At 44.1% G+C, this 13262-nt stretch overlaps 1 protein-coding gene across 2 annotated transcripts in view; it reads right to left on the bottom strand.

The window, feature by feature from the left end:
• MCFD2 (multiple coagulation factor deficiency 2, ER cargo receptor complex subunit) overlaps window positions 1-13262 on the bottom strand; it is a 153024-nt gene that overhangs the window by 50773 nt on the left and 88989 nt on the right. The window contains exon 1 of one of the 2 annotated variants that reach the window (XM_033938298.1): window positions 5536-5682. The exons of the other annotated variant lie outside the window; for it this stretch is intronic. The gene's annotated coding sequence lies outside the window, so the exon portion shown is untranslated. Of the gene's footprint in view, window positions 1-5535; window positions 5683-13262 lie in introns of those variants that run through there. 2 annotated transcript variants of the gene reach the window in all.

Raw genomic sequence — 13262 nt, 5'->3', positions numbered from 1 at the left:
CAGCACAAGCAACATAACCAGTGGGTGTAGTGCATCATGAGGCCCTGTAACTCTGAGGGGCGTTCAATAATTTATCTACTTTAGTAAGAAAGAAAAGAGTTTTCAGGGAGGAAGTGACATCACTCTGGAAAATGACAGCCTAATCCTTGAGCTCTATTGGGGCTTCAGTAATTTAGCGATTCTATAGTTTCCCGCACACTTTTTTTTTTTATATCCATATGGCATATTTTGATCTGTTTGGTGTATGGTGAGTCACGGGAAGTTGGATAAATTAAAATATATGAGTGCAGTCAGCGATAAAAAGAGCGTGGGATCTCTGAGCTCGCCGTTGGCACAGAGCAAGATGGCGCTGAGGTTGGTACCGGCGTCTACAGCATCCACTTCGGGGTCAGAGAACATGAATTCGGCACAGTTTCAGACCACTATGGAATTTTGAGTAGGCGATTAATCAAATTTTAAACAAACTTGAAACTTGAAGCCTGGTTCCAAGATCTTAAGGCGGAAATGGTTGGAGTTCGCACTGATATCAATGCGGCTATGGCGGAGCTTGAATCGGAGGTAGTGGAGCTGGGAGGTCGCTTAGCAGCTTCAGAAGAGCACGTGTCTAAATTGGCTGTGAATTTGGAAGAAGAAACCGCGACAGTGACTGAAAAAGACAGAAAAAAAACAGCATCTACTCCGATGGAAATACAGAATCAGATTGAGGACTTGGAAAATAGATCACGGCACTGCAATCTGCGATTTAAAGGGATTCTAGAAACAGAGCACTATAAGGATTGCAAGCAAGTGGTACAGGATCTGTGTAGTCAGTTTTTGGGCATAGAAAATTGATGGACTCTAAGGATATTGTACTCTTGCTGGTACATTGGAGCTTGGGTCCTATTACATCTGTTGGACCCCGAGACGTCATAGCTTGTTTTGGTGACTATCTGCTCAAAGAACGCATTTTGCAAGCAGCCCGATGCACCTCGTAGTTTCAATGGAGTGGAGTTAATATGGGATATATCAAGACCTGGCCTTGGTAACCTTGCAAAAATGCAGAGCTTTTCGGGAAGTTACACAAGTGCTTTGCCATGAGTCATCACTATCACTGGATCACTGTGAATGGATGGTCCCAAAAAGTAGTGGAGGTGGTGGCAGACGCTTGGCTGGACCTCAAAGATCTGGGATGTGGGGCATTGCCTGCAAGATCTTTTCCAAGAGTTTCCTCAGGTGCAGCAGCCAAAGAGAACTCACGGCAATCGCTATCCTGTGAGGTGCAGAACATCGCTACTGCTGCTACCTGAAGTCTTGTGAAGGCTGGATGTAGGTCTTATTTTGTCTGATTTTCTGCTGTTCCTTTTGGTTTTCTGTTATGTCTTGATGTGAAATGAACTGTTTGGTTGCGGGTGTGACATATTTCCAGGCTGTGAGCAATGGGAATAGAATGGGTTTGTGGGGGTTTTTGGCGATGGGATGGCTCCGATTGTATGTTGGGTCTGAGCTGCACTGTATTGTCTTTTGGGATGTCCTGGGAGGGACGGGAGCATTTTGTAACTGTTCTTTGAAGGGGATTTGAGTGTCTGGGGAGGGGGGGTGACTGATTGTGGGGACTTGTAAATGTATCTTGTCTGGATGTTATGGTCTGAGATGTTGATAGCATATGTTTGGAGAGGGAAGTACTGGAGGATGTTGCTTTCTGGAGTTGACTTCATTTTCACTCGATGTCCAATTTCACTTGTGGTGGATCAGTTAGTCAGGGCGAAGGGGGGAGGCCGGGGGCGGGGTACTTCTACAACTTTGGGAACTATAGGAAGGGTCAATGGGGTACTTCGAATTGGGTCTTGGAATGTGAATGGGCTTAATAGCCCAGGTAAATGGAGCGTGGTCTTTCGAGAGTTGTGGAGATTGAATTGGGATATTTGTCCGATTCAAGAGACACATTTGAGGCCTCATGATGTGGCTTTATTGAGATCGCCATTTTTTGATCAGATTTGGACACATCAGGCCTCGAACTCCAAGAAAAAAAAAGGGGGGTATTGCTATATTATTAATAATAATAATAATAATAATTTATTCTTGTATACCGCCAAAGTCATAATAGTTCGAGGCAGTTTACAATAAGAAGTACTGGACAATCAGTGAAATAAATACAATACAAATCATCAGAAATACATGCAAGATAAAAGGATAAAAGATTAAAAACAGTGAATCAGGTTACAAATTGATCAAACTGTGTTTTTACTAATTTTCTAAAAGTAAAATAATATTATTACCCAACCAGTCATTTTAACATTTATAGACAGTCCCTGTTCAAAAGAGCTTATAATCTGTCCTCAGAAACCCAGGACCATAGATCATACAAGAATTAGGCCTATCTCTTTGTTCTTATAGACTGATAATTATTGGGGAAATCCACTGCTTATTCATAGAATAACCAGCATAAAATCTGTTTTACTACTTGGGATCTAGCTAGGTACTTGGACCTGGGTTGACCATTGTTGGAAAATAGGATACTGGGCTTGGACCTTTGGTCTGTCCCAGTATGGCAATTCTTATGTTCTTAACTGATGGCCGGTAAAAGACCTGCATGGTCCATCCAAACTGCCCCAGAAGGCGGCCAAAGATGCACCTGCCACTCAGTGCCAACTACATTCTTATGATTAAAATTCTTGAACCACAAACAGGGCAGACAACAAATCGCCAGACACAAAAGGGCAGTTATATCATACGCAGACTTCAAAAAATCTCTGAAGATCCGTCTCTTCAACACCACCTAAGCTCTCCCCCCTCTACCAGTTATAATACCCCTCGAAATTCCTTCCCCTACCTTTTTCCCTTCCTCCAACGCTTAATGCTACTCCTCTCTTACGCACATTGTATATATCCTGCTGTAAACAGCATTGATCTCTTGTATCCTGTTCATATTGTAACATCCTGTATCTTAGTGTAACATCCTGTATCTTATTGTAAACATCCTGTACCTGTTCACTTGTTAATATCCTGTACCTTATTGTAAACACCCCCAGTACCTGCTCACTGTAAACATCCCCCAATATCTCATGCACATTGTAATTTCCTGTATCCTTTTCATTATAATACCCTACTTCTCTTTCACATTGTTATGATCTTCTTGTATGCAGCTTTGATCTCTTGTACCAGCTCTGAACCCTTCGCTCTGTAACTTGACTCAAATATCTCGCCTCCTATCGCTAACTCCATTACTCTCTTTCCCTGTACCTTCTTACAAGCTCCCCCATCTAGCTCTTTTCATCACCTTTTCTTCTGGCAAACTGCCCCATCCAGAAGTACCAACGCATCTTAGATATCATGTTCCAAAGCTTATGTATCTCAAATTCCTGGTTCCAATACTTAGCTCATATCTTGTTCAAACATATGTATCTCGCTGTAAACATATGTCTCCTGCTGTTAACACTATACTCTCTCTCGACACGACCCTCATTGTAAACCGCTTCGAACTTAGGGTATAGCGGTATATAAGAAATAAAATTATTATTATTATTATATATGATGCAATTTTGGAACACAATGCTACATACAAGTTAAATTCCCACAACAGCATGTCAATAGTCTGAATGATGGTTTTATAGCGACCTATCCCCAACACATATGGATACATGTAGAGAATCCTGTAGAAAGTACTGTATATTGATTAAATAAGATATTCATCGTCAATATATGATTAAACCAACAAATATAGCTAACATTTTACACACTAATTTCAACCATAAGATATCTCCCCCCTTGTATATCTTTGTTACAGAGATGGAACTGGAATGGATCTTTGTCAGAATATTAATTCTAATTTGAAAAGACAATGGGGAGGATTAAGTGACTTGCCCAGGGTCACAAGGAACAGCGAATGATTTGAACCCTCAACCTCAGGGTGTTGAAGCTGTAGCTCTAACTACTGCACCATACACGCCCCACAAATAATGTCTCCATTTGAAAAGGCAAACCAAAGAAACTGCAACTGATCTGCAGTAATTGTCGTGCACTGAAAACAAAAAGACTTGTTCTATTTGAAAAGGTCCATAAAAATATGGCTGAGTCCATATATTTCACATCTGCAGTCTTTTGTACACCTACTGTTGTTCATGAATCGTAACAGGGTATAGAGCAGTGGTCTCAAACTCCTACCCTTTGCAGGGCCGCATTTTGGATTTGTAGGTACTTGGAGGGCCTCAGAAAAAAATAGTTAATAGTTACTTTGTCTTGCTCTAGCTTGAGTACTGTGTACAGTTTTGGAGGCCACACTATCGGAAGGATGTGCTAAGAATGGAATTGGCCACCAAGATGGTCTCAGGGCTCAAGGATGTCCCTTATGAAGAACGACTAGGTAAGTTGCACCTTTACTCTCTCGAAGAACGCAGAGAGAGGGGTGACATGATAGAGACGTTCAAATACGTTACTGGCCGCATTGAGGTGGAAGAAGATATCTTCTTCCTTACAGGCCCTACGGCGACAAGGGGGCATCCGCTGAAAATTAGGGGTGGGAGATTCCATGGTGACACTAGGAAGTACTTCTTCACCAAAAGGGTGGTCGACCGTTGGAATGATCTTCCACTTCAGGTAGTTGAGGCCAGTAACCTGACTGACTTTAACATCAAATGGGATCAACACGTAGGCTCACTTCAAAGAGGAACTTAGAGGGGAGGGTTATTTGAGTGGGCAGACTTGTTGGGCTGTAGGCCCTTTTCTGCAGTCATATTCTATGTTTCTATGTCTTACCAAGAAATGACAATTTTGCATGAGGTAAAACTCTTTATAGTTTATAAATCTTTCCTTTTGGCTAAGACTTAATAATAATATTGTCATTTATAGCTAAAGAGACATATGATCAAGAAACTGTTTTATTTTACTTTTGTGATTATGATAAACATACCGAGGGCCTCAAAATAGTACCTGGCCCCCGGGTTTGAGACCACTGGTATAGAGAGATCCCTTCATCAGCCCATGGGTTCTACAATTTAAACCCTAGCCTGTAAATGGCAGATTGTGGGGCGTCCTATGGTCCTTCCCTCCTCCCCCAAAACTAAGTGTGGGTCTGTCTGTGTGGCCGGTAGGAACAAGCCAAGTGTGCCAGGGGAGGGGAAGCTGCAACACTTTCCCCCCTTTAGAGGCATAACAGCTGCTCCAGCGACCAAAACACAAATCAGGGCTTTGGGATGACATAAAGGGAAAGACGGCTTGCACTGAATAAAAGGGTAAGAAATCCCGACTTTATTCATCGGTCAGAAGTTTATACTATACAAAAAAAACAGACCCGGGGAACCAGGGAAGGAAAGTGTTTCTGCCACTCCTGCGCTTGAGACGGTCACCTGTAACCCAAACCCAGAAACACAACCCCCAGTTTAAGGACGTGCGGTTTTAGATCCGAAAGGTCCGTGTTTTACCCCTTCCCCAACCCCCCAAGAAGGTTGAACTTTGCTCTTCTGCAGCGAAAAAACCGGGAGCAGGGCGCAAACATCACCACCATCCAGGCAAGTCAGCAAATACGCCTAGGCATCCGCCATCTGGACCGGAGCGACTTACCCGGCGGACCGAGTCTTCCAACCTCTGGGATCAAACGCTCAGCCTCCCTCACGCTCCCGCCAGCGCCAGGCAACAGCCCAACCCCACCCCCCTGCCAGGCCAACACTCGGATCGCCTATCCGTTTGCCCTATAAATAGACGACGTCAAACGCAGCCGGCCCATCGGCGCTCGACCCCCTAGGCTGCGCTGGTGTCGGGCGCGTGCGCTCGAACGCCGGTGGTGGTGGTGGGTGTAGCCTGGTGCCAGTGAGGGCGCGTCGCAGCTGGGAGGACGGATGGTTAAAAACCAGCAGCCGAGCTCGTCTTGTTACATAGTGACATAGTAGATGACGGCAGATAAAGACCAGAATGGTCCATCGAGTCTGCCCAACCTGATTCAATTTAATTTTTTTAATTTTTTCTTCTTAGCTATTTCTGGTCAAGAATCCAAAGCTTTACCCTGTACTGTGCTTGGGTTCCAACTGCCGAAATCTCTGTTAAGACTTACTCCAGCCCATCTACACCCTCCCAGCCATTGTTTGCAAACCAATGTACATAAAAGCACAGTTACTTAGGTAACAGGTGTTATCCAGGGACAGCAGGCAGAGATGCTCACTGATGGATGACATCACCAACAGAGCCCCCTGTACAGACCACTTTAAAAGTGCATCGCCAGTTAAGATAAGCCAGCTAAGAAGCCAACCTGGGAAGGTGCATGGGTTGTGAGAATATATGCCTGTTACGGTAAGTAACTGTGCTTTATCCCAGGACAAGCAGGCAGCATATTCTCACTGATGGATGACCTCCAAGCTAACAAGAATGGGATGATGGGAGTGTTGGCCTTTACGAAAATAAATTTTGTAATACAGATTGGCCGAAGTGCCCATCCAGTGTGGAGAAAGACTCCAGACAATAGTGAGAAGTAAATGTATGAACTGAGGACCAGATGGCAGCTTTACAGATTTCCTCAATGGGAGTAGATCTGAGGACATAACATAACTGTGCTTATTGACCACGTAACCAGAAGTTCATCACGGTTTACAAAGTTATAAAACTAAACATGTTACATGAAATAAGATGATTCATTAAACAATCAAATATTTAGAAAAAGATAGGTCTTCAATTGTTTTCTAAAGTGGCTATAGGAATGGGTAGTAAGCATCAATATTCGGAATTCTTTATCATGAAGAGCTACCTGAGATGCCAAAGTATGATTTAGAAATTTCTTACTCCTGCAACTGGGCAGATGGAAAATTAAACAAAGGATGAGTTCTATGTCTGTATGATGCTAAAGAAAATCTATTGACTAAGTAAGAAGGAGCTGTACCATAAACAGCCTTGTAACAGAAACAGCCTAGTTTAAACAAAACCCGGGCCTCCATTGGCAGCCAATGCAATTTGCGATAAAAGGGTGTAACATGATCAAATTTCTTCAGGCCATAAATCATTCTGACCACTGTATTCTGTATTATTGGAAGTCTTGCTAATTCTTTCTTGGTGACTGTCCGATAGATAATATTGCATCCTGTGACCTCAACAATTGTCCACCATATTTCCTAAAAACATCCAGCACAAAATTCCGCACTCTTCTTCTAAACTAGATACAAATCTCGCTAATAAATGGCCACTAACCTACCAAACTCAGTGAAATCATCATCACCCCGATCCTCAAAGACCCCAAAGGACCGATAGACCAAACAGCCAACTACAGACCCATTGCCTCTATTCCACTCTACGTCAAAATAATAGAAGGACTAGTTGCCAAATTCCTCTCCAATTACCTAGAAAACCATAACATACTCCATCCCACACAATCCGGCTTCAGAAACAACTTCAGTACGGAAACACTACTAGGATCTCTCTTGGACACAGCCAGACAACATCTCAGCACAGGAAAAAAAATGATGCTCATACAACTAGACCTTACCGCTGCATTCAACTTGGTGGACCATAACATTCTACTACAAATCCTGGATACAATAGATATCACAGATAAAGTATACACATGGTTTGAAGGATTCCTTAAATCAAGAACCTATAGAGTAAAATCAGACAAACAAAAATATGAACCTTGGTCAAACCTCTGCGGAGTTCCCCAAGGATCCCCTCTATCCCCGACTCTCTTCAATCTCTATACAGTCTTCCTCAGCTCTCACCTGGACAAACAAGCTATGCCGATGACATTACCATTCTCATACCCTTCGATCAACCTGAACTCTCCATGACGAACACAATATACCAAACACTAAAATCAATAGCAACCTGGATGAAAGATCACAAACTGAAATTGAACCCAGATAAAACGAAATTCATCCTCCTAGAAAACAACAAAATACCAACCATAACCAACATTGAAATCAACGCAAACAACTACCCCATACAAACCACCCTAAAACTGCTAGGAATAACTATCGACAGATGCTGCACCATGCAACCGCAAATCAATAAAACAATACAAAGGTCATTCTTAGTCATGAGAAACTTAAGACAAGTTCGGAAATTCTTCGAGAAAACTCAATTCCAGCTCATAATTCAGTCCTTAATACTAGGCCTACTTGACTACTGTAATATCCTCTACCTCCCATGCCCTACAACCATAACAAAACACAGCACTAAGACTCATCTACTCATTAAAGAAACATGATCACATTACAGAAGCATATCTCCAATCGCACTGGCTTCCAATCCCAGCAAGAATACAATTTAAATTCTACTGCCTACTATTTAAGACTTTATACGGAGACAGTCCAAACTACCTGAATAACCGCCTCATCCACAACACCGCAACCAGACATAGGAAAACTCATACCCCCCAATTAAGGAGGTCAAACGGAAAAAACTATATGATGGCCTCCTGGCCACTCAAGCAGCAAAACTAGACAACCAAATCGTCAATCTACTGACGGCATCCCTCGACTACAAGACTTTTAGAAAATAAATAAAGACCATACTCTTTAAGAAAACTGTGAAAAAAGAAATAATACCGCAAGTCTCAAACTCCACCTCTCACTAAAGCCAACTACCCCAAACAAATAACCTTACCCATTTCTTACTCTTTTTGAAAATGACCAATTTTTTTTTTTTTTTGTAAGTTCTTGTTGTAATACATCTTGGATAATTCTTTTGTAATCCGCCTTGAACTGCAAGGTAATGGCAGATCAGAAATCCCTATTGTAATGTAATAATCGAGAAGACTCAGTAGTAACAATTGAACCAGTAATCTCAAAGCAGTAGATTCCAAAATAAGATCTAATTGTTCGCAATTTCCATAATGTGAAGTGGCATTTACACACCACAGCTTCTATCTGAGCATGCATTGCAAGATGCTGGTCTAAAATCCCAAAATTTTAATCGTTGGATGAATTATATACTGAGTTGAATTTATACTAATAGAAGGTTCAGAAGAAAAATTACTAGCAGTCGCCACAAAAAACTTTGTTTAAATTTTTGCATCCAAGAATCCATCTGTTTCATTAAGATTTCAACTTTAGTGGTAATCTGGGATAGGGCTGAAGTAAAAGATATGACAATAGTAATTATTATTATTATTATTAGGTTCTTATATCCCGCCATACCCAAAGAGTTCTAGGCGGTTTACATTCGTTACATTAGGATCCGGTCTGAACCCGGATTTACAAAAAATTTTTTCGGAATTGCAGGTAGCGCGGAAGGAGGCACAGGTTTATCGTAGTTGGGTTAGAGGATAAAATGGAGGGAGTGGGAAACCAGAAGAGGGGGGGGAGAGGGAGGTGGGGGTGGGGGGGGTTGGAGTGTATGCGGGGAGTAAGGACTAAGGGTCTTGTTCGCGGAAGAGGTGTGTTTTGAGAAGTTTTCTGAAGTCTAGGTAGGTCGGGGCCTCTAGCATCATTTGGGCTAGCCAAGGGTTCAGCTTGGCCGCCTGGAAGGCGAAGGTTTTGTCGATGAATCTTTTGAGCTGGCATGATTTTATGGAGGGGAAGGTAAACAACTGGATTCTGCGGGATTTCTTGTTGGTGCAATACATATTGAAATGTGGGGAGAGGTATTTTGGTGAGAGACCAAATACTGTCTTGTAACAGATGCAGGCGAACTTGAAGAGGACTCGGGATTCGAAGGGTAGCCAGTGCAGTTGGTGGTAGAAGGGGGTGATGTGTTCCCATTTGTTCAGGCCGAAAATGAGGCGGACAGCTGTGTTTTGAATCAGTTTTAGTCTTCTGGTGATTTTCTTTGTGGAGCTTAGGTAAATGATATTGCAATAATCCAGTATGCTGAGGATAGAGGATTGAACTAATAGTCGAAATGCAGTGTCATCGAAATATTTCTTTATGGTACGGAGTTTCCAGAGTGCTGAAAGGCCTTTCTTGACAATGAGGTCGGTGTGATTTTCTAGGGATAGATGTTTGTCAAGCGTGACTCCTAGTATTTTTAATGTTTGTTCGAGTGGGAAAACCAATCCTTTCACCTGGATTGTGGTGTCTTTGATTTTGTCTTTGGGGGTGGCTAGAAAGAATTTTGTTTTGTCTGGGTTGAGCTTTAGTTTGAAGGAGAGCATCCAGAGTTCTATCTGGCTGAGTATGCTAGTTATGTAGTTGAGAAGATCCTGGGATAGACTGGTTAGAGGGATGACAATTGTGATGTCATCTGCATAGATGAAGAATTTGAGCTTAAGTTTGTGAAGGAGGTTACTGAGGGAGGCGAGGTAGATATTGAACAGGGTGGGGGATAAGGGGGAGCCTTGTGGTACACCGCAGGAGTTCACCCAGCTGTAGGAGAAGTTGTCATTTTTGTGTACCCTGTAGGATCTGTTTCGTAGGAACCCTTGGAACCAGCTGAGTACCCGGTCGGAGATTCCAATGTGGGCCAGGCATTCCAGGAGAATAGTGTGGTCAACTAGGTCAAACGCACTGCTTAGATCAAATTGTAAGATCAGGGCGCTGGAGCCCCGACTGAAGAGTATGTGCAGGTGGTCTAGTAAGGAGGCGATGATGGTCTCTGTGCTGTGGTCCGTGCGGAAGCCCGATTGATTGTCGCTTAGGATATTGAATTTTTCCAGGTATGCGGAGAGTTCTGCTTTTACTGCCCCTTCCGCGATTTTGGTGAATAGTGGTATGTTAGCTATTGGTCTGTAATTGGAAGGTGCGTTGGAAGAGTCCTTTATGCTTTTTATGATTGGGGTTATTAAGATATGTCCTTGTTCTGGAGGGAAGTTTCCTGCGGATAGTAGGGAGTTGACCCATAGTAGCATGTTTGCTTTGAAGTAGATCGGAGCCGTTTTCATCACATTTGGGGGGCAAGTATCTAGTTTGCAGAAGGATTTGGTGTATTTGTTATAATATTTGTTGAAGGTTTTCCAGTCGATTGTGGTAAATTGGTTCCAGTTTAGGTCGGATCTAGACCCTTGGTCTGGTTTAGCTATGTCGATGTCAGGGAGGATGGGAAAGAGCTCCAGTGGGTTGGTCTTGGTGGGTAGTGCTGATCTTAGTTTTAGGATCTTGGAGTTGAAGAAATCCGCTAGGGTGTTGGCGGTTAGTGTTGAGTCTTCCTGGTTGTTAGTGAGTGTTTCAATGTTGTAAAGGTTATTGACGAGTTTGAAGAGGTTGCTGCTGTTGGATGTGATGTTTCCAATTAAGTGTGAGTAGAATTTTTTCCGTTTTTCCTTGGTAAGGTTTTTGTAGGTTTTTAGTTTGAGTCTCCAGGCAGTTCTGAGTTCCTGGGTTCCTGACTTTATCCATAGTCTTTCTGACTTTCTGAGGTCCCTCTTTAACAGTAACAGCTCTGTGTCGAACCATCCCTCCTGATTTGTGGTTCTGATGTGGCGGGTTTTTGAAGGGGCTATTTCATTTAAAATGTTAGTGCTGTCAATGATCCAGGCGGACATGAGTTGATCTATTTCTTCGTCTTGTTTTATGTGGGTGTCATAGCGAGACCAGAATTCCTCTGGGTCTATCTTTCCTCTAGTGGTGTGGGTTGTGATGTTTCTTGTTTTGTTGTTTCTTGAATGTTTTTGTTGGCAGCCCAAGGAAAAGTCGCATAGTCTGTGGTCGGACCATAGGGAGTCTGTCCAGTTGGCTTGTTTCCAGTATATTTTTGGGTCGGTCGGCTCGTTGGAGGAGAATGTGACCAGGTCTAGCTGATGGCCCTTTTGGTGAGTTTTGGTTGGGGGGGGGTTTGAAGAAGCCTAGTTGGGAGGTGAGTGACCAGAAGTCGGCAACTTCTGGTTGGTCCGCTTGCTCAAGGTGGATGTTGATGTCTCCGCATAGAAGGTTGTAAGGACTTGTTAGATAATTAGTTAATAAGGAGTCAGCGAGGTCCTCTTTGGCTAGGGACCATTTTTGGGGTGGGATGTAGAATAGAGTGATAGTTAGCGAGGAGGCAAGGGATTTAGAGGTGAGTGAGATGGCTAATATTTCTGCGTTGGGAGAGGATTTGGTGTTGAGTGCCGTACAATTAAGCTGATCTCTGAAGATTATTGCTAGGCCTCCTCCTCTTCCCCGAGTTCTGGCCAGGGAGAGGATCTTGTATCCTGCGGGAAGGCAGTCTTTGATTATAATATCCTTGTCTGATAGTAGCCAGGTTTCGGTGAGTAGGATGAAGTCGGGGTTGGTATCCGTCAGCCAGTCTCTGATTAGAATGGCTTTGTTCCTCATGGATCGAATGTTTAGGTAAAAGCCTAGTAGGTTCTGGTGGTTTGGGTGGTTGGCTGGGGCATAGTGGGAGTAGGCCAGTTTTTTTAGTGTTCTAGGTTTTTTTGAGCCGGGTTTGGTGGGTTTGCGGGGGGGTGGAGGATTTGGGAGCCGTATTAGGTGAGAATGTGGGGTGTGGGGTGTGAGCGAGGGTACTTTGGGTTTTGAAGGGCGATATAGGGAGAAGTGGACAGGGATGGTGGTTGTGTGTGATGGGTCAGCAGAGCAGATCCTGAGGGTGATGAGATATAGTAGGAGTAGTGCTACGCATTGAGGGGTGTTTGGCCTTGCCATGGTGACACGCTCGTGGGGGGGGAAGAGCGTGGGGTATGGTAGTAGTCGGAGGGGGGCAGAGGGGAGGGGTGTGATGCAAAGTTTGGCAGGTTTCAGCGGCGCAGTGGACGGTATAAAGCTGAGCCGGTTACAGCGGTGCAAAAGGCAGTACAGAGTTGTGCAGGTTACAGCGGTGCGTTAGGCAGTACAATGTTAAGTAGGTTGCAGCAATGCAATAGATCGATGTAAAGTTAAACAGGCTGAACAATTTAAGCGTGTGCGCGCGGTGCAGTAGGCAGTACAGTACAATGTAAACAATGTAAACAGTAGGTAATACAGTAAACAATAAGGCAGTGCAGTACAGTGTTAACTTTTCTGAATTCTAACGGATGAGGCGGTGCTATGTAAATAACACTATGTATTGCTGTGATCCAGTTGGGGGGGTCGGACTGACTGGCGTCGCTCGCAGTCGCTTGCAAAGGCGCGTGCTAAGGCGCACGCGCCTTAGACGTGCGCCTTCGACGGCACGCCGAATGGCTGCACGCCGTTGGTGCGGCGGCTTTATTCCGCTTCGGGAGAAGGGCGGAGCTGGGCTCGCACGCTCCTCTCCTGCAGGCTCTCGCTGCCTCGGCTCCCCGCTGGCAACAGTGCAGGGGCCGAGTGAAGAAGGCCGCTCTCCGGGGGGTGCGGCGGCTTTATTCCGCTTCGGGAGAGGGGCGGAGCTGGTCTCGCACGCTCCTCTCCTGCAGGCTCTCGCTGCCTCGGCTCCCCGCTGGCAACAGTGCAGGGGCCGAGTGAAGAAGGCCGCTCTCC

The sequence above is a fragment of the Geotrypetes seraphini genome, chromosome 3 (genome assembly GCF_902459505.1).
Source record: "Geotrypetes seraphini chromosome 3, aGeoSer1.1, whole genome shotgun sequence".
Taxonomy (NCBI): domain Eukaryota; kingdom Metazoa; phylum Chordata; class Amphibia; order Gymnophiona; family Dermophiidae; genus Geotrypetes; species Geotrypetes seraphini.
This window is presented reverse-complemented; position numbering and strand designations above follow the sequence as displayed.